General features: G+C 48.6%; 1 pseudogene; it reads right to left on the bottom strand.

Moving 5' to 3' along the window:
* Positions 1-5,364: 5,364 nt before the first annotated feature.
* The window catches only part of LOC138489366 (zinc finger protein 135-like), a 39,406-nt pseudogene continuing 25,981 nt past the window's right edge, over positions 5,365-18,789 (bottom strand).

Genomic DNA, 18,789 nt, shown 5'->3' with positions numbered 1-18,789 from the left:
GGACATGAGTAGGGGCCTGCTGGCAGGTGCCCTGCACTGCTGGGGGGTGGGGGTGCAGGGGGACATGAGTGGGGGCCTGCTGGCAGGTGCCCTGCACTGCTGGGGGGTGGGGGTGCAGGGGGACTTGAGTGGGACATGAGTGGGGGCCTGCTGGCAGGTGCCCTGCACTGCTGGGGGGTGGGGGTGCAGGGGGACATGAGTGGGACATGAGTGGGGGCCTGCTGGCAGGTGCCCCGCACTGCTGGGGGGTGGGGGTGCAGGGGGACATGAGTGGGGGCCTGCGGGCAGGTGCCCTGCTCTGCTGGGGGGTGGGGGTGCAAGGGGACATGTGGCTTTGCTGGGGGGCATGCACATGGTGGATGGGCTGGCTGCGGGACATGACCAGGGGTGCAGGGTAGTCCCCTGTGGTGTGGGCTGCCTGCAGGGGCCGTGGAGGGTGTAGAGGGAACAACTGGGAGGACCCACACTGCCAAATCACGTGTCGGACTCCCCGGCACCCCCGAAATACACGTACCCTACTGCAATCGCGTGTGGAACTTCCCTCGCACCCCTGAAATACAAGTACCCAGGCCAATCGCGTGTGGAATTTCCCGCGCACCCCGAAATACACGTGCCCTGATGATATCGCGTGTGAAACTTCACGCGCACCCCTGAAATACACGTACCCAGGACAATCGCGTGTGGAACTTCCCGCGCACCCCGAAATACACGTGCCCTGTTGAAATCGTGTGTGAAACTTCACGCGCACCCCTGAAATACACGTACCCAGGCCAATCGCGTGTGACACTTCATGCGCACCCCTGAAATACACGTACCCAGGACAATCGCGTGTGGAACTTACCGCGCACCCCTGAAATACACGTACCCAGGCCAATTGCGTGTGGAACTTCCCGCGCACCCCGAAATACACGTGCCCTGTTGAAATCGCGTGTGAAACTTCACGCGCACCCCTGAAATACACGTACCCAGGCCAATCGCGTGTGAAACTTCACGCGCACCCCTGAAATACACGTACCCAGGACAATCGTGTGTGGAACTTCCTGCGCACCCCTGAAATACACGTACCCAGGCCAATCACGTGTGGAACTTCCCGCGCACCCCGAAATACACGTGCCCTGTTGAAATTGCGTGTGAAACTTCACGCGCACCCCTGAAATACACGTACCCAGGCCAATCGCGTGTGACACTTCACGCACCCCTGAAATACACGTACCCAGGACAATCGCGTGTGGAACTTCCCGCGCACCCCTGAAATACACGTACCCAGGCCAATCGCGTGTGGAACTTCCCGCGCACCCCGAAATACACGTGCCCTGTTGAAATCGCGTGTCAAACTTCACGCGCACCCCTGAAATACACGTTCCCGCTTGGCGTTTGCTGTTTCGCAGCCCTGTACACTGGTTCAGGGTTAGCGCAGCCCTTTGCGCTGAATTGGGTGGGGGTGGTGCACGGGGGTGGTGCGAGTTATGGTTGCTTACCTTACCATAACTGGCGAATTTCAAGGGGTTTTCGGTTTTACTTGGAACCACAACGTCGCTTTAACAACATTTTTTAACTGAATTTCATAGGTTTTTAGTAGCGCAACTTAACCATAACGTCCCTTTAACAAAGTTTTTTTACTGAATATATATATATATATATATATATATATATATATATATATATATATATATATATATATATATAGTGCATTACTAACTACAACATTGCACTAATTAGCCACAACAAAATGTCACTTAATTACTTCTTAACCTCCAGGAACATACTACATATGCCGATCCGATGGCCGCTACATAACACCTCATTATCAGGCGGCATTCATTTCTCACAACCTCTTACATAATGAAACACTTCATGGACTTACTGCACACATCCAAAATGAAAGTCCTGGACCCTCTTCTTCTTCACCTTTGGCTCCTACTCGACACCCATACCAGGCAGAGCGGCTTTACTGTCCATCACCAAGCACAAGGTTTCTCGTCGCAGCCTTAATTTAAAACACGCTTTGATCATTAGGTGAAAACCCTGAACGATACTCAAACTCGTTGGACGCTAACAAACGCCCCTAACAGGCAGAGCGGCTTTGCTGCCCACCTACTTCGATACGGCCTTCTTTGCCGCATTAATTCAGCATAAAGCTTTCCCGTAACCCAAAGCGTTACTCGCGTTGCTTCCAAAACGTTCCTTTCATTATTTTGTCCATATGAGCAGATTTCTTTATAAAGAGTCACTTCCGTATTGTCTAATGTGTCACCTCACGTTGCATCTCCATAGCACAGTCCTCTACTAAGAAGCGCAATGATTTATTGTTCTTCCTCTTTTTTTTTAAACATTTCGGATGCCGCGACATGACGTCTTCATGTTGCAAGACGCCATCAAGGTGCTCTATTCGAGTATCACCGCTCACTGCTCGAATCCTTCAAAGGCCTCTCTCCGGAACACTGAGGCACAGAGTTCCAAAGCTTCGTCGACTCTCTCTGCTGGAATGTGACGTCATCATACTTGAATATGGCACAGAAAGCAAAGGTACTGCGGCGCTGACCCTTGGGTTAACGGTCACTCCGCCAGCACCTCTGGTGTACACTCAGCTTCTTCAAAAACATTTTTAAACTTCACCAGCATTTTCAGACCCTTATGAGTTTCTATGTTCCGCAAGAATTCCCGTTGCTTACACGGCCCCTTCAATCACTTCTAACACTTCTGGAGCTGCTACTGCTTGTGTATAATGAACATGCAGTATTTTCATAGTCTCAAGCATCTTTTACTCTGATTAATTTAAATGCGCAGCTCCAGTATTAAACTCCCTTAACATGACGCCAGTCTTTCCTTTGGAAACCCGACACAGCACTCCCAAATTCTTAAGGGCTGCTGATCCTGTCCGATAATACCAGGGGCATCCTTCTCACATGGCCCACTTCCAGTTTCTTATTTCCACAACACTGCACTCCCAAGAACTATGGGCTGCTGATTCAATCTCTTATGGGATCCAGATATCCTCGTCGCCAATGTAATATAGTACTGTCCAGGCTTGCTTTGGTTACTTCTTTGTAAGTTTACTTCAGTTCTTAGGTTACAAGTTACAGATATCAGGAAAAAGACATATAAACACCGGCAACCATCACCCAGGAAGGGAGGGACCAACTGACCTAACACGGAACACTCAACACAGCATTCTCCCACTCATACATCAACATTCCACAGGCACTCACATGACATCATCAAGCACATGACAAGCTACATCAGACTCAAACAAGTACTTCACAACACATCTCCCTCCTTACCGAATACATTCACAAACAAGTACTTCACAACACTATCGCATTAGGTAATGATGAACGGTCAGTATATTTATTTGTCATGAGAAAGGAAACCATCAGTTAGATTTGTCAATGTAGAGCAAGAAGAGAGGCTATATAAACAATACAGAGACAAAGAATGTAAGCGAAGGAAAGAACAAAGAAAATATGAGGTGAAAAGGGAGAAGGAGAGGTAAGAAGAAGAGAAACAAGAAGAAACAGAAGCCCAAAGATTGAAAGCATGTAGGCCTGATTTCGAGTGGCCAAACAACATGTTAGAATTATGCTCATTGTTGCAATTTTCCGCTTTAAAAAGTTATAGCCCAGGAGTATAATGTTGAGAAAGGCTTTCAAGTTCAGTTTCTGTTTGCTGCTTGTACACTCCATGTTTGAATCCATTTGGATCATTTCGATGATTACTTGGGGACCACACCTTTACAGTATTACAAGTTAGAAGTCAGATGTGATTGATGGAGCAGGTCTCAGATCACACTATACATCTGTAGCCAGGTAAAGACAGCAAGAAAAATAGCTTTAACAAATAAATGGACTTCTGAGTACTTTTAATGTTATTGGTCCAAAGAACCTGTATCGATATAGGGCCTCATCAGGTGTTGGGCAGTATCCTTTCACTAATTGGAGCTATCACTGGATCCCAAGTAGCGGTACAGCAGTAAGCTCCCATTCCCCAATGGGGTTGGTGGGCACTATTAACACAGGCGGTAATTGCAGTGGCAGTAACAGTGCCAAATACGGCTGAGAAATGGGCAGAAAGCAGGATTTTTACCTCCAGCAAAAAGCGGGAGGTGAAACTCCAAACTTTCAGCCAACTCAAAATAGGGCCATCCCTTAAATGCTGCAGTATTAGCGTTACTGCTGCATTTAAGGGCTACCACCTAGCTCGTGATGAGGCCTATAGTAAGGTGGCATAGCAAGGGTTGTTTAGAATACATACAGCCTCACAGCCCTTCACAGAATGCCACAAACTGCTGCCTCACCCTTGTCCTTCGGCTTCATCAAGGACTCGATAGTCAGCATCTTTTGGAGCAGGGTGGGCAGGGCAAACAGAATAGGAAAGCAGCCGTACAGGATGCTGTTGAGGTGGTGGACAGCTGCAGACTGCCTTGCCCTTATCCTCAGGCTTTGCAGAGGGCTCAATATCTGGCCTTTTAATTTCTGCAGCAGTTGCTCAACATGCTGAGCTATCATGCTGGGAATGGTGCATGACATGAAGGCTGTAAGTAGATATTCACTGTGTGTGCTTACCTAATGAGCTGTTTCTATTTAACATATTTATAACATGCAACATGCAACATTCACCCAAAGGGTATTCTGGTGACCAAATGTTTGGACCACAGGAGAACGCAGCAGGGCTGCTTATGCAGGACTTCCAAGATTCCCAAAAGATCTGATTATCATCAGGAAATGGAACAGCGGTTGGAAGAGAATTCCACTCTTTGGCCCCCATATCACCTCCATCCTCAGATGGAGCACTCGTGGAACTGTTAGGAATATACATGTTTCTTTTTGCAAAATATCTCGTTTTTATTTACAATATATATTCCACTGTTGTCATGGAAGCCCTTGTCCAACATAAACATGGCTTTTAACTATATGAATGAAGACTCTCTCGCTCTGTACACTAGTATGGTCACTCTCCAGTATGGCACCTCTGATGCCTGTAAAGACATGTTCTAAGAGTGAAGCTCTTCTCACACGTTGTACAGTGGTAGGGTTTCAATCCAATGTAGGATCTCTTATGAGTGATCATGTTTAATGTACGCTTAAAGTTCTTACCACATTCTGGGCACTCATAGGGCTTCTGCCCTGTATGGATCCTTTGATGGCTGCTGATGCTTTTCTTGAGTTCTGTACACCCATAGGGTTTCCCCCCCAGTATGGATCCTTTGATGGCGCCTCAGAGTTGATTGGTCACTGAAGCTTTGCTTGCATTCTGTGCATTGATAGGGCTTCTTCTCAGTATGGGTCCTCTGATGGCTCCTCAGGACTGAGGGGAGACTGAAGCATTTCTTGGGCTCGGTGCATTAATAGGGCTTCCCCCCCAATATGGATCCTTAGATGGATCTTCAGAATTGAAAGGTCACTGAAGCTTTTCTTGCACTCTGAGCAGTTCTAGGGCTTAACCCCTGTATGAATACTCTGATGCGCGGATAGACTTGATTTACAGGTGACGCTCTTCTCACACTCTGTATACTAGTAGGGTTTCAATCCAGTGTGGGATCTCTTATGAGTCATCAGGTTTGATGAACGATTAAAGCACTTACCACATGCTGTACACCCATAGGGCTTCTCCCCAGTATGGATCCTTTGATGGCGCCTCAGAGTTGATCGGTCACTGAAGCTTTTCTTGCATTCTGTGCACTCATAGGGTTTCTCCCCAGTATGGGTCCTTTGATGGTTGCTAAGGTCTATGAGGAAATGGAAGCTTTTCTGGCACTCTGTACACCAATATGGCTTCTTTCCAGTATGGATCAGTTGATGGCGCATCAGAGTTGATCGGTCACTGAAGCTTTTCTTGTATTCAGTGCACTCATAGGGCTTCCCCCCAGTATGTGTCCTTTGATGGTTGCTCAGGGCCGAGGGGTCACTGAAGCTTTTCTTGCATTCTGTACATTGATAGGGCTTCTGCTCATTATGTGTCCTTTGATGGTAACTCGGGGATGATGGGAAACAAAACCTTGCCTTGCACTCTGTGCATTGATAGGGTTCAGCCCTTTATGGATCCTCTGATGCTTGACCAGATCTGAAGTATAAGTGAAGCATTTCACACACTCTGTACACTGGTATGGTAGCCCCCAGTATGGATCTTCTGATGCTGGTGCAGATGTGAGCTCAGAGTGAAGCTTTTATCACACTCTGTACAATGGTATGGTCGCACCCCAGTATGGATCTTCTGATAGTTGACCAGATCCGAGCTGTAAGTGAAGCTTTTCACACACTCTGTGCACTGGTATGGTCGCTCCCCAGTATGGATCTTCTGATGCCTCTGCAGATCTGAGCTCAGAGTGAAGCTTTTATCACACTCTGTGCACTGGTATGGATCTTCTGATGCTGCTGCAGATGTGAGCTCTGAGTGAAGCCTTTCTCACACTCTGAGCACTGGTATGGTCGCTCCCCAGTATGGCTCTGCAAATGCTGGGTTATATGTGAGCTCTGAGTGATGCTTTTCTCACACTCCGAGCACTTGAAAGGTCTTTCCACTCTGTGGGATCTCTTATGCCTTCTCAGTTTAGAGGTGTGATTAATGTGCTTATCACATTCCGTGAACTCGTAGGACTTCTCCCTAGCATGGATCCTCTGATGGCTGCTCATTCTCTGTTGAAAGAAGCAGAGGAACACATTATTTTGTATGTCATAGTACAGCCCAAAAAACAATAGATCTATCACAGAGCTGTTAATCCTCATTTTACACCCCGCTCACAAACTTAATGGGTCATCCTGTGAGAAGTAATGTAAGTCTTGACTCAGATCAATTTCATGAGTTTAAATCAGGAGCTTGAAGTCGCTGCACAGTTCAATCCTTAATCAGTATATTATAAACCCCTATGAGCCTTCACCATCCTTAATCAGTATATTATAAACACTTGTGAGCCTTCACCATCCTTAATCTTAATCTTTCTAAAACAGGAAATTGATTAGTGAAAAATAGAATTATCAATGAGTAGCTATCGACTATGGGACTATATTCCATCCAATCCAGAGGTTCTGAGGGAAAGCTGATAGACAATAAAAGTGGAGCTTGAGTTTATGATGCCATTAGTTACCCCGAGGTGGAAGTCTTAGTTACTTACCTGTAACTGTATTTCTCCAGCATTGGTATCTTTCATAGATTCACATGCTTGAATATTCCCCGTCGTCAGACTGGGAATCCTCGGTGCTAAATTTAATAATAATAAATATTTTTTTTATTTATTTTTTTTTTTAAATATACACACACTGCTACCTAGCAGTGCATGTACATAGCCCATTATGGCCTATGAGCCATTTCATTGTGTAGTCCCTCCACCTCACTTTGGTCCTTTATGGCCCCAGCCAATGAGGTGGCAGGGCTTAAGCTCCGCCCCCGGCAGCCATCTTCAGATTTTGAACCGTAGAGATTACAGTATGATGGATGCCGAGCATAGGAGCAGCCTCTCAGGGGAGGCGGGCGGGCGCATGTGAATCTATGAAAGATACCAATGCTGGAGAAATACAGTTACAGGTAAGTAACTAAGACTTCTCCAGCATTGGATCTTTCATAGATTCAGATGCTTGAATAGAATACCAAGCAGTTAAAACATGCCACCATAATATACATATATGTATAACTACAGAAAAAACATATTTCTGGTCAAACCTTTACCATGCAGCAACACAACGGTTACATACTTCGGGAAAGGTGGGAAAGGAGGCTGGTCCTACCTTATACAAAGAGATGGCGGAGCACTGCCTGTCCAACTGCAGCTTCTTTGTTGGTATCTTCAGTCAGGCAGTAGTGCTTCGCGAAAGTATGCAGAGTGCTCCACGTGGCGGCTCTGCATATGTCCTTCAAGGCCACCCCTGCGTGGAATGCTGTTGACGCCGCTCTTCCTCTGGTGGAGTGCGCAGATGGCGGTCTAGTTAAAGGGTCGCCTTTCAACTGATGGCAGTGGGTGATGCAGGACGATACCCAGCGTGCCAGACTTTGTTTAGATATATGCTGACCCTTGGTACGGCCAGAGAACGAAATGAATAGCCGGTTTGAGGAGCGGAACTCCTTGGTTCTTTGCAAGTAGAACTTCAACACTCTAGCAACGTCTAGAGAATGTAATGTCCTTTCCGCTTCAGAAGCGTGATTCTGGAAGAAGGTAGGTAAAACAATGCGCTCAGTGAACGACATCTCCGAAAGTACCTTGGGGAGGAACTTCGGGTGAGGCCTTAAGATGACGCGGTCCTTCTGGAACAGAGTAAACGGAGGTTCTGAAGACAAAGCTTGCAACTCACTGATCCTTCTGGCTGAAGTGATGGCTATCAGGAAAGATGTCTTCCACGACAAGAATTTCATATCGCATCTGTGTATGGGTTCGAAGGGAGGTTGCATGAGGGCTGTTAAGACGGTGTTGAGGCTCCAGTCTGGAACTGGTGTAGGTGTAGGTGGATAAGTACGCATCAGACCTTTCAGGAAGATCTTAACCGCTGGCAAGGAAAGTAAGGCTTGCGTCTCCGCGGTTACTGTGTAGGCCGCTATGGCTGACAGATGGACCTTGATAGAGGACAGTGAGAGCCCTGACTTGGCCAGGTGCAACAAGTAGGGCAGAATCTGATCAACCGAGGCCGAGAGGGGATCGATCGCAGAGGTCTCGCACCATTTGGAAAACCTGGTCCATTTCCTGGTGTAGGTAAGTTGCGTGGACGGGGCTCTAGCGGCCCTGATGACATCCCAGCATTCTGATGGTAACTTTAGGTGCATCAGTTTGCGCTGCTCAGGAACCATGCTTTGAGAGACAGGCTCCTCGGGTCGTGGTGGAGGACCTTGCCGTTCTGTTGTGTCAGTAGATATTGATGTGACTTGAGACGAATCGGGGGTCGGCAGGATAGGTGCCTCAGCGTCGGGTACCAGACTTGCCGTGCCCAGTCCGGTGCAATAAGAATCAAAGAACAATCCTGTTCTTTTACCCTGCGAAGTACCCTCGACATGAGGGGAATGGGTGGGAAGGCGTAGAGGAACTTCCCCGACCAATCCACTGAGAACGCGTCTCCCAGTGATTGGTGCTCCGGGTATCTTGAAGCAAATCTCTTGCATTTTTTGTTATTCCTGGTGGCAAAAAGGTCGATCTGCGGATGGCCCCATAAGGCAAAGATCCGTTGGGTTTCTTTTTCGTCCAGCTCCCACTCGTGTGACGCTGTGTACTCTCTGCTCAGTCTGTCCGCTAGGACATTGTCCACTCCTGGAAGATGCTCTGCCCTGATCTGTATCCCGTAGCGCAAAGCCCATGCCCATAGCTGTTGGGCTTCTTGCGACAGGATCTGAGACCTCGTGCCTCCCTGCTTGTTTGTATAGTGCATGGAGGTTGTGTTGTCTGTCTGGACTGTAAGAACTTGACCAACTATAACCGGTAGGAAAGCTTTCAGCGCTAACCTTACGGCCCTGAGCTCTAACACGTTGATGTGGAGCTGGGACTCTTGTGCCGACCAAGATCCCTTGGTTTGGAGGTCCGCCAGATGAGCGCCCCAGCCTGATAAGGAAGCGTCCGTCCGCAGCAGGAGGGTCAATGTCGGTGCTTGAAACGGCATTCCCTGCAGAAGATTCCTCGGAACATTCCACCATCGAAGGGCCTTGTGCAACGTCGATGGAATCTGGACAATGTCTTCCCAGCATCCGAAAGCTTGTTTCCATTGGTGGTCCAGAGCTTCCTGAACCGGTCTCATGCGAAGCCTGCAATTCGGTATGAGGAATATGCATGATGACATCATGCCCAATAGGGATTTGTAAGAGCGTACGGATGTTGTCTCTTTCTGTAGGAAGTTCGAAGTTGAGCGTAGGATCGCTGCTATTCTTTCTGTGGATGGCCTCACTCTGGGAATGCTGGTGTCGAGTTCGGCTCCCAGGAAGAGAGCTACCTTGCTGGGAACGAGGCAGGACTTCGTCTGGTTTATGGAGAAACCTAACTCTTTTAGGAGGTTGACAGTCCTCGACACTGCCGAGCGAGCCTTTGCAGCGGAACTTGCCTTTATCAGCCAATCGTCCAGGTATGGAAAAACGTCCGTTCCTGCCCTCCTGAGACTTGCCGCTACCGGTGCCAAGCATTTTGTGAAAACTCTCGGAGCCGATTTTAGCCCGAACGGGAGCACTTGAAACTGAAAGTGGAGCTCTCCCACTGTGAACCTGAGGAACTGCCTGTGCGCTGGATGGATCGGAATATGGAAGTATGCGTCCTCCAAGTCTAAAGTGGCCAAGAAGTCGTGCTTGTTTAACCAAGGTAGCACCCCTTGTAAAGCTACCATCTTGAATGTTATGCGCTTGATGAATTTGTTGAGTTCCCTCAGGTCCAAGATGGGTCTCCATTGACCGTTTTTCTTTTTGACGAGGAAGAATCGGGAGTAGAAACCTTTTCCCCTCTGAGAATAAGGTACTGGTTCTACTGCTGCCTTCTGGAGCAGTTTTTGCACTTCGGACATGACCTGTCTTAGCATATGCACTCTGCGAGATGTTGGAGGCAGAGAAGGAGGTTGGTCCAGAAATTCTAAGGTGTGACCCTTTCGGATCACCTGTAACACCCATCTGTCCGATGTAATTGACTGCCAGCGCTGGAATAACTGGCTCACCCTTCCCCCCACCGGGGTGTGGTGAATGGGGGGAGAAAATTGGACGTCAGTTTTGCTTGCCTTGTGACTTCCCTTGGGCGGAGCCACGTCTGCCTCTATGGGCGTATCTGTTGGATGACTGATATTTATTGTCTTGGTACGTGCCGCCTTGTGCTTTTTGACCATAGGAGGAACGACTGTATCCTCTGAACTTGGAAGATGAACCTCTAAAGGGACGAAAAGACCGATGGTCCTTACTTTTGTCCTTTAAAGAACTGATGGCTCTGGCTGTGTCCGTGTCTGTCTTGATTGTCTTCAAATGGTCGTCTATCTTTTTTCCAAAGAGATCTTGGCCATCAAACGGCATGTCTAATATCTGCGCCTGGACTTCAGGTCTAAAGTTAGTAGCCTTCATCCAGGCCTGCCTTCTGAGCACTGTGCCGTGCGCCATCTGCCTGAAGCCTGATTCGGCCACATCAACCGCTGCGTCGATCATGTGATCCGATGTTGCTTCACCATCCGTGATTATCGATTTTGCCTCCTCCTGGAGCTCCGGTGGTAATTGCTTCGCCAAGTTAAACATGCGGAGCCAAAGCTCGCGATCGAATCTTGCGGTCATGGCCAGCGCATTGCCCGCTCTGATTGTAAGGGATGCAGAAGATGATACTTTTCTGCCCATGGCTTCCAGTTTACGTCCGTCCTTATCCGGTGGTGCCGACAACGGTGAGGAGGGGTTGGCGAGTTTCTTTCTGGCCGCCACTGTAACAACCGAGTCTGGTTTCGTATGACCCCTCAAACAAAGCGGTGCCGAATCCGGAGTTTTATATTTCTTTTCTGGCCTGGACACCAACGCCGGAGTCGATAAGGGCGTGGATAGGATCTTGGATCCGGAATCCCAGATGGTATCGAGGAGAGGAATTGTGGTCACTGTCCTCCTTCGTTTGTCCCTGTGCTCATAGAGCACTGATTGCCTTTCCTCCGAAGAAACCTGAATTTTAAACAATTCTGCGGCTTTACCTATAATGGTGTGGAAAGAGACGAGATCATCCGGCGGTGAGGCTTTGCCCGGCGAGTCTCTCCTGCTGGGCTTCTCGACTACGTAGTCATCCCACTCACTGGGTGCGTCTGGCTCCTGTGTTATTTCTCCTTCTTCTGGTTCCGAGAATTCTCCAAAAGGATCCTCCTGCCAGTCTGATACCGAGATGGTGGACGGTACCATCGTAGGATCCACGTCCGGAGATCGCGGTCTGTGCGATGACTGTGGTGACGGGACTCTTGTAGGTGAAGCACTGTGAGTGCTGCTCCTCGGTCTTCGAGCAGGTGATCTCATCCGTTTTTGCAGTCTACTCCTGTGAGGAGAGCAACCAGATGTGCCTGGAATCGGAGATGACTCTCTAGGAATAATTCCTGCTTCTATGGGATTAATCGGGATTTGCTTCTCCCTTTGCCGTTTGTAAAATTCTTCTACAATCCTCTGCACGGATAACATGAGTATCGGGTCATGAGGATATTCGGATTCTCCCGTGGACGGGTGCCAAGGAGGACTGTATTGTTTCGATAAGGGACCGATGGACTCTTCCACCACTTCCGCATCAGAGGATTCTTCCTGAAGAATTACATCCGGAAGTTCTGCCATGTGCCCCAAAGGTGAAAATTGCTGTACCATTGGTTCAGTCTCAGTATTCTTCTCAATGATATTGCTTTCAATGACAGGAGTTTCAAATGTGGACGGCAGTAATTCCTCCGTAACTGCCGAAATTTGTGGTGCCTCTGAAGGTGTTATGGACGATGCTATCTTCGTCGACGACTGAGATTTTCCCGTCGACGAGGGCTTCGCCGCCGACTGAGATTTTCCCGTCGACGACTGAGATTTTCCCGTCGACGACTGAGATTTTTCCGTCGACGACTGAGATTTTCCAGTCGACGAGGGCTTCGTCGACGACTGACACTTTCCCGTCGACGAGGGCTTCGTTGACGAATGTGGAGTATGTTCCGTGGACGACTGCGTCATGGATGAATGCTTCGTGGACGAGTGGTGTTTCTTGCTCGTCGACGATTGCTTCGTGGTCGACATGTCCGATGACGATGATCTAATTGTCGATGATGTCTTAAGCGTCGTCGTCGTCGATGATGGTTTCGTCGACGGTATGGCCGATGACGGGCGTTTACCTTTCCCTTCATTCGTGGACGGTTTACCCGCCGACGACTGCCCCCCCCCCGTTTTTTGCAAACTCCTCCTTACCTCTGGAGGCAGATTTTGCTGACTTTTTCTGGCTTGGTAAGTCAACTGGAGGCAGAAAGGGTATCAATTCCAGCTTCCTCTTTTTGGACTTGGGAGAGGAACTCCTTTCCACTGAAGAGGCCCTTCTCTTTGAAGTTTGCCTCGCAGATGGAGTGCTGGATTGGACAGGAGCTGTTCTGACAGACTCTTCGTCCGAAGATTGATCCCTGGATTCCAGGTATGAAAGGAGTCTTCTATGCCTGTCATGAAGGGTCTTGGTGGAAAAAGTTCTACAAATCTCGCATTTTTTAATGTCATGTGGGTACAGACAATAAATGCAATGCTCGTGGGGGTCTTTGTAGTAAACCAATTTCTTCTTACACCTTGTGCAGTCCCTGAACAGGGAAGGCTTCCTGACAGCCTGAGGTGCCTCCATTTCTGAAGAGAAGTTCAGTCGACGATTTTGAGAGGAAAACAACAAGTTTTGTCTCCAAGGTTAATTGAAAACAAAGCCCCTAAGAAGGGGAACAAGATGGAATATATTTTTCCAAATATATTCCACACAAAAGTAGAAAGAATTTGAAAAAGCTCAGAGAGCTTGAGGATTCCCTGTGTCTGTTAGACTGCGTTGAAAAATCTGAAGATGGCTGCCGGGAGCGGAGCTTAAGCCCTGCCACCTCATTGGCTGGGGCCATAAAGGACCAAAGTGAGGTGGAGGGACTACACAATGAAATGGCTCATAGGCCATAATGGGCTATGTACATGCACTGCTAGGTAGCAGTGTGTGTATATTTAAAAAAAAAAAAATTATTATTATTAAATTTATCACCGAGGATTCCCAGTCTGACGACGGGGAATATTCAAGCATGTGAATCTATGAAAGATACCAATGCTGGAGAAATACAGTTACAGGTAAGTAACTAAGACTTCCGTTCGCTGCTGCCACTCTCATGTTCCATGAACTGCACCCACCTCACCTTAGAGGCACACAGTCCCCTGTATCCACCCGTTTGTGCCTGCTGAGATAACACATGAACCAGCACCTGTGTAATATCTACTTGTGGTTTAATGAATTTAGCAGGAGGTACACAGTGTAACATGAGTGGCAGCAGAGGGGAGAGAACACGCATTCAGCACACCGTCTTCCCAAGACATAATTATTGATAGCGTTGTTTTGTTTATCAATGGCCATTTTTCTCTTCTCCCAATGCCATATCATCCCACTGTAACATCACAGCAGAGGATTATGGAATTCATAATCAATACCTGTTATATCATGGGCTGTGGTGCCAGCGTTTTCTCTGCCTCCCCGTGTCATATAAGAACTGAGGGAAGCCCCAGGAAAAGCCCCACACCCTGCCCACATACATGAATAGCTTCCCTGACAGTGCAGGGTCCGTGATTCTGGGTGTTTGTGAAAGCTTTGACTCTAGTGCTGCCACAGGCCACACTGCGTTTGACATGGGGGCCATAGACATCATAACATTATGATTGGGCAGCTATCAGTCATGGGGTATATTCTCCAGCATTGGATCTTTCATAGATTCAGATGCTTGAATATTCCCCGTCGTCAGACTGGGAATCCTCGGTGATAAATTTAATAATAATAAATTTTTTTTTTTTTTAAATATACACACACTGCTACCTAGCAGTGCATGTACATAGCCCATTATGGCCTATGAGCCATTTCATTGTGTAGTCCCTCCACCTCACTTTGGTCCTTTATGGCCCCAGCCAATGAGGTGGCAGGGCTTAAGCTCCGCCCCCGGCAGCCATCTTCAGATTTTGAACCGTAGAGATTACAGTATGATGGATGCCGAGCATAGGAGCAGCCTCTCAGGGGAGGCGGGCGGGCGCATGTGAATCTATGAAAGATACCAATGCTGGAGAAATACAGTTACAGGTAAGTAACTAAGACTTCTCCAGCATTGGATCTTTCATAGATTCAGATGCTTGAATAGAATACCAAGCAGTTAAAACATGCCACCATAATATACATATATGTATAACTACAGAAAAAACATATTTCTGGTCAAACCTTTACCATGCAGCAACACAACGGTTACATACTTCGGGAAAGGTGGGAAAGGAGGCTGGTCCTACCTTATACAAAGAGATGGCGGAGCACTGCCTGTCCAACTGCAGCTTCTTTGTTGGTATCTTCAGTCAGGCAGTAGTGCTTCGCGAAAGTATGCAGAGTGCTCCACGTGGCGGCTCTGCATATGTCCTTCAAGGCCACCCCTGCGTGGAATGCTGTTGACGCCGCTCTTCCTCTGGTGGAGTGCGCAGATGGCGGTCTAGTTTAAGGGTCGCCTTTCAACTGATGGCAGTGGGTGATGCAGGACGATACCCAGCGTGCCAGACTTTGTTTAGATATATGCTGACCCTTGGTACGGCCAGAGAACGAAATGAATAGCCGGTTTGAGGAGCGGAACTCCTTGGTTCTTTGCAAGTAGAACTTCAACACTCTAGCAACGTCTAGAGAATGTAATGTCCTTTCCGCTTCAGAAGCGTGATTCTGGAAAAAGGTAGGTAAAACAATGCGCTCAGTGAACGACATCTCCGAAAGTACCTTGGGGAGGAACTTCGGGTGAGGCCTTAAGATGACGCGGTCCTTCTGGAACAGAGTAAACGGAGGTTCTGAAGACAAAGCTTGCAACTCACTGATCCTTCTGGCTGAAGTGATGGCTATCAGGAAAGATGTCTTCCAGGACAAGAATTTCATATCGCATCTGTGTATGGGTTCGAAGGGAGGTTGCATGAGGGCTGTTAAGACGGTGTTGAGGCTCCAGTCTGGAACTGGTGTAGGTGTAGGTGGATAAGTACGCATCAGACCTTTCAGGAAGATCTTAACCGCTGGCAAGGAAAGTAAGGCTTGCGTCTCCGCGGTTACTGTGTAGGCCGCTATGGCTGACAGATGGACCTTGATAGAGGACAGTGAGAGCCCTGACTTGGCCAGGTGCAACAAGTAGGGCAGAATCTGATCAACCGAGGCCGAGAGGGGATCGATCGCAGAGGTCTCGCACCATTTGGAAAACCTGGTCCATTTCCTGGTGTAGGTAAGTTGCGTGGACGGGGCTCTAGCGGCCCTGATGACATCCCAGCATTCTGATGGTAACTTTAGGTGCATCAGTTTGCGCTGCTCAGGAACCATGCTTTGAGAGACAAGCTCCTTGGGTCGTGGTGGAGGACCTTGCAGTTCTGTTGTGTCAGTAGATATTGATGTGACTTGAGACGAATCGGGGGTCGGCAGGATAGGTGCCTCAGCGTCGGGTACCAGACTTGCCGTGCCCAGTCCGGTGCAATAAAAATCAAAGAACAATCCTGTTCTTTTATCCTGCGAAGTACCCTTGACATGAGGGGAATGGGTGGGAAGGCGTAGAGGAACTTCCCCGACCAATCCACTGAGAATGCGTCTCCCAGTGATTGGTGCTCCGGGTATCTTGAAGCAAATCTCTTGCATTTTTTGTTGTTCCTGGTGGCAAAAAGGTCGATCTGCGGATGGCCCCATAAGGCAAAGATCCGTTGGGTTTCTTTTTCGTCCAGCTCCCACTCGTGTGACGCTGTGTACTCTCTGCTCAGTCTGTCCGCTAGGACATTGTCCACTCCTGGAAGATGCTCTGCCCTGATCTGTATCCCGTAGCGCAAAGCCCATGCCCATAGCTGTTGGGCTTCTTGCGACAGGATCTGAGACCTCGTGCCTCCCTGCTTGTTTATATAGTGCATGGAGGTCGTGTTGTCTGTCTGGACTGTAAGAACTTGACCAACTATAACCGGTAGGAAAGCTTTCAGCGCTAACCTTACAGCCCTGAGCTCTAACACGTTGATGTGGAGCTGGGACTCTTGTGCCGACCAAGATCCCTTGGTTTGGAGGTCCGCCAGATGAGCGCCCCAGCCTGATAAGGAAGCGTCCGTCCGCAGCAGGAGGGTCGATGTCGGTGCTTGAAACGGCATTCCCTGCAGAAGATTCCTCGGAACATTCCACCATCGAAGGGCCTTGTGCAACGTCGATGGAATCTGGACAATGTCTTCCCAGCATCCGAAAGCTTGTTTCCATTGGTGGTCCAGAGCTTCCTGAACCGGTCTCATGCGAAGCCTGCAATTCGGTATGAGGAATATGCATGATGACATCATGCCCAATAGGGATTTGTAAGAGCGTACGGATGTTGTCTCTTTCTGTAGGAAGTTCGAAGTTGAGCGTAGGATCGCTGCTATTCTTTCTGTGGATGGCCTCACTCTGGGAATGCTGGTGTCGAGTTCGGCTCCCAGGAAGAGAGCTACCTTGCTGGGAACGAGGCAGGACTTCGTCTGGTTTATGGAGAAACCTAACTCTTTTAGGAGGTTGACAGTCCTCGACACTGCCGAGCGAGCCTTTGCAGCGGAACTTGCCTTTATCAGCCAATCGTCCAGGTATGGAAAAACGTCCGTTCCTGCCCTCCTGAGACTTGCCGCTACCGGTGCCAAGCATTTTGTGAAAACTCTCGGAGCCGATTTTAGCCCGAACGGGAGCACTTGAAACTGAAAGTGGAGCTCTCCCACTGTGAACCTGAGGAACTGCCTGTGCGCTGGATGGATCGGAATATGGAAGTATGCGTCCTCCAAGTCTAAAGTGGCCAAGAAGACGTGCTTGTTTAACCAAGGTAGCACCCCTTGTAAAGCTACCATCTTGAATGTTATGCGCTTGATGAATTTGTTGAGTTCCCTCAGGTCCAAGATGGGTCTCCATTGACCGTTTTTCTTTTTGACGAGGAAGAATCGGGAGTAGAAACCTTTTCCCCTCTGAGAATAAGGTACTGGTTCTACTGCTGCCTTCTGGAGCAGTTTTTGCACTTCGGACATGACCTGTCTTAGCATATGCACTCTGCGAGATGTTGGAGGCAGAGAAGGAGGTTGGTCCAGAAATTCTAAGGTGTGACCCTTTCGGATCACCTGTAACACCCATCTGTCCGATGTAATTGACTGCCAGCGCTGGAATAACTGGCTCACCCTTCCCCCCACCGGGGTGTGGTGAATGGGGGGAGAAAATTGGACGTCAGTTTTGCTTGCCTTGTGACTTCCTTTGGGCAGAGCCACGTCTACCTCTATGGGTGTATCTGTTGGATGACTGATATTTATTGTCTTGGTACGTGCCGCCTTGTGCTTTTTGACCATAGGAGGAACGACCGTATCCTCTGAACTTGGAAGATGAACCTCTAAAGGGACGAAAAGACCGATGGTCCTTACTTTTGTCCTTTAAAGAACTGATGGCTCTGGCTGTGTCCGTGTCTGTCTTGATTGTCTTCAAATGGTCGTCTATCTTTTTTCCAAAGAGATCTTGGCCATCAAACGGCATGTCTAATATCTGCGCCTGGACTTCAGGTCTAAAGTTAGTAGCCTTCATCCAGGCCTGCCTTCTGAGCACTGTGCCGTGCGCCATCTGCCTGAAGCCTGATTCGGCCACATCAACCGCTGCGTCGATCATGTGATCCGATGTTGCTTCACCATCTGCGATTATCGATTTTGCCTCCTCCTGGAGCTCCGGTGGTAATTGCTTCGCCAAGTTAGACATGCGGAGCCAAAGCTCGCGATCGAATCTTGCGGTCATGGCCAGCGCATTGCCCGCTCTGATTGTAAGGGATGCAGAAGATGATACTTTTCTGCCCATGGCTTCCAGTTTACGTCCGTCCTTATCCGGTGGTGCCGACAACGGTGAGGAGGGGTTGGCGAGTTTCTTTCTGGCCGCCACTGTAACAACCGAGTCTGGTTTCGTATGACCCCTCAAACAAAGCGGTGCCGAATCCGGAGCTTTATATTTCTTTTCTGGCCTGGACACCAACGCCGGAGTCGATAAGGGCGTGGATAGGATCTTGGATCCGGAATCCCAGATGGTATCGAGGAGAGGAATTGTGGTCACTGTCCTCCTTCGTTTGTCCCTGTGCTCATAGAGCACTGATTGCCTTTCCTCCGAAGAAACCTGAATTTTAAACAATTCTGCGGCTTTACCTATAA

The sequence above is a fragment of the Ambystoma mexicanum genome, chromosome 9 (assembly GCF_040938575.1).
Source record: "Ambystoma mexicanum isolate Mex_15411 chromosome 9, UKY_AmexF1_1, whole genome shotgun sequence".
In the NCBI taxonomy this organism is placed as follows: Eukaryota; Metazoa; Chordata; class Amphibia; order Caudata; family Ambystomatidae; genus Ambystoma; species Ambystoma mexicanum.
This window is presented reverse-complemented; position numbering and strand designations above follow the sequence as displayed.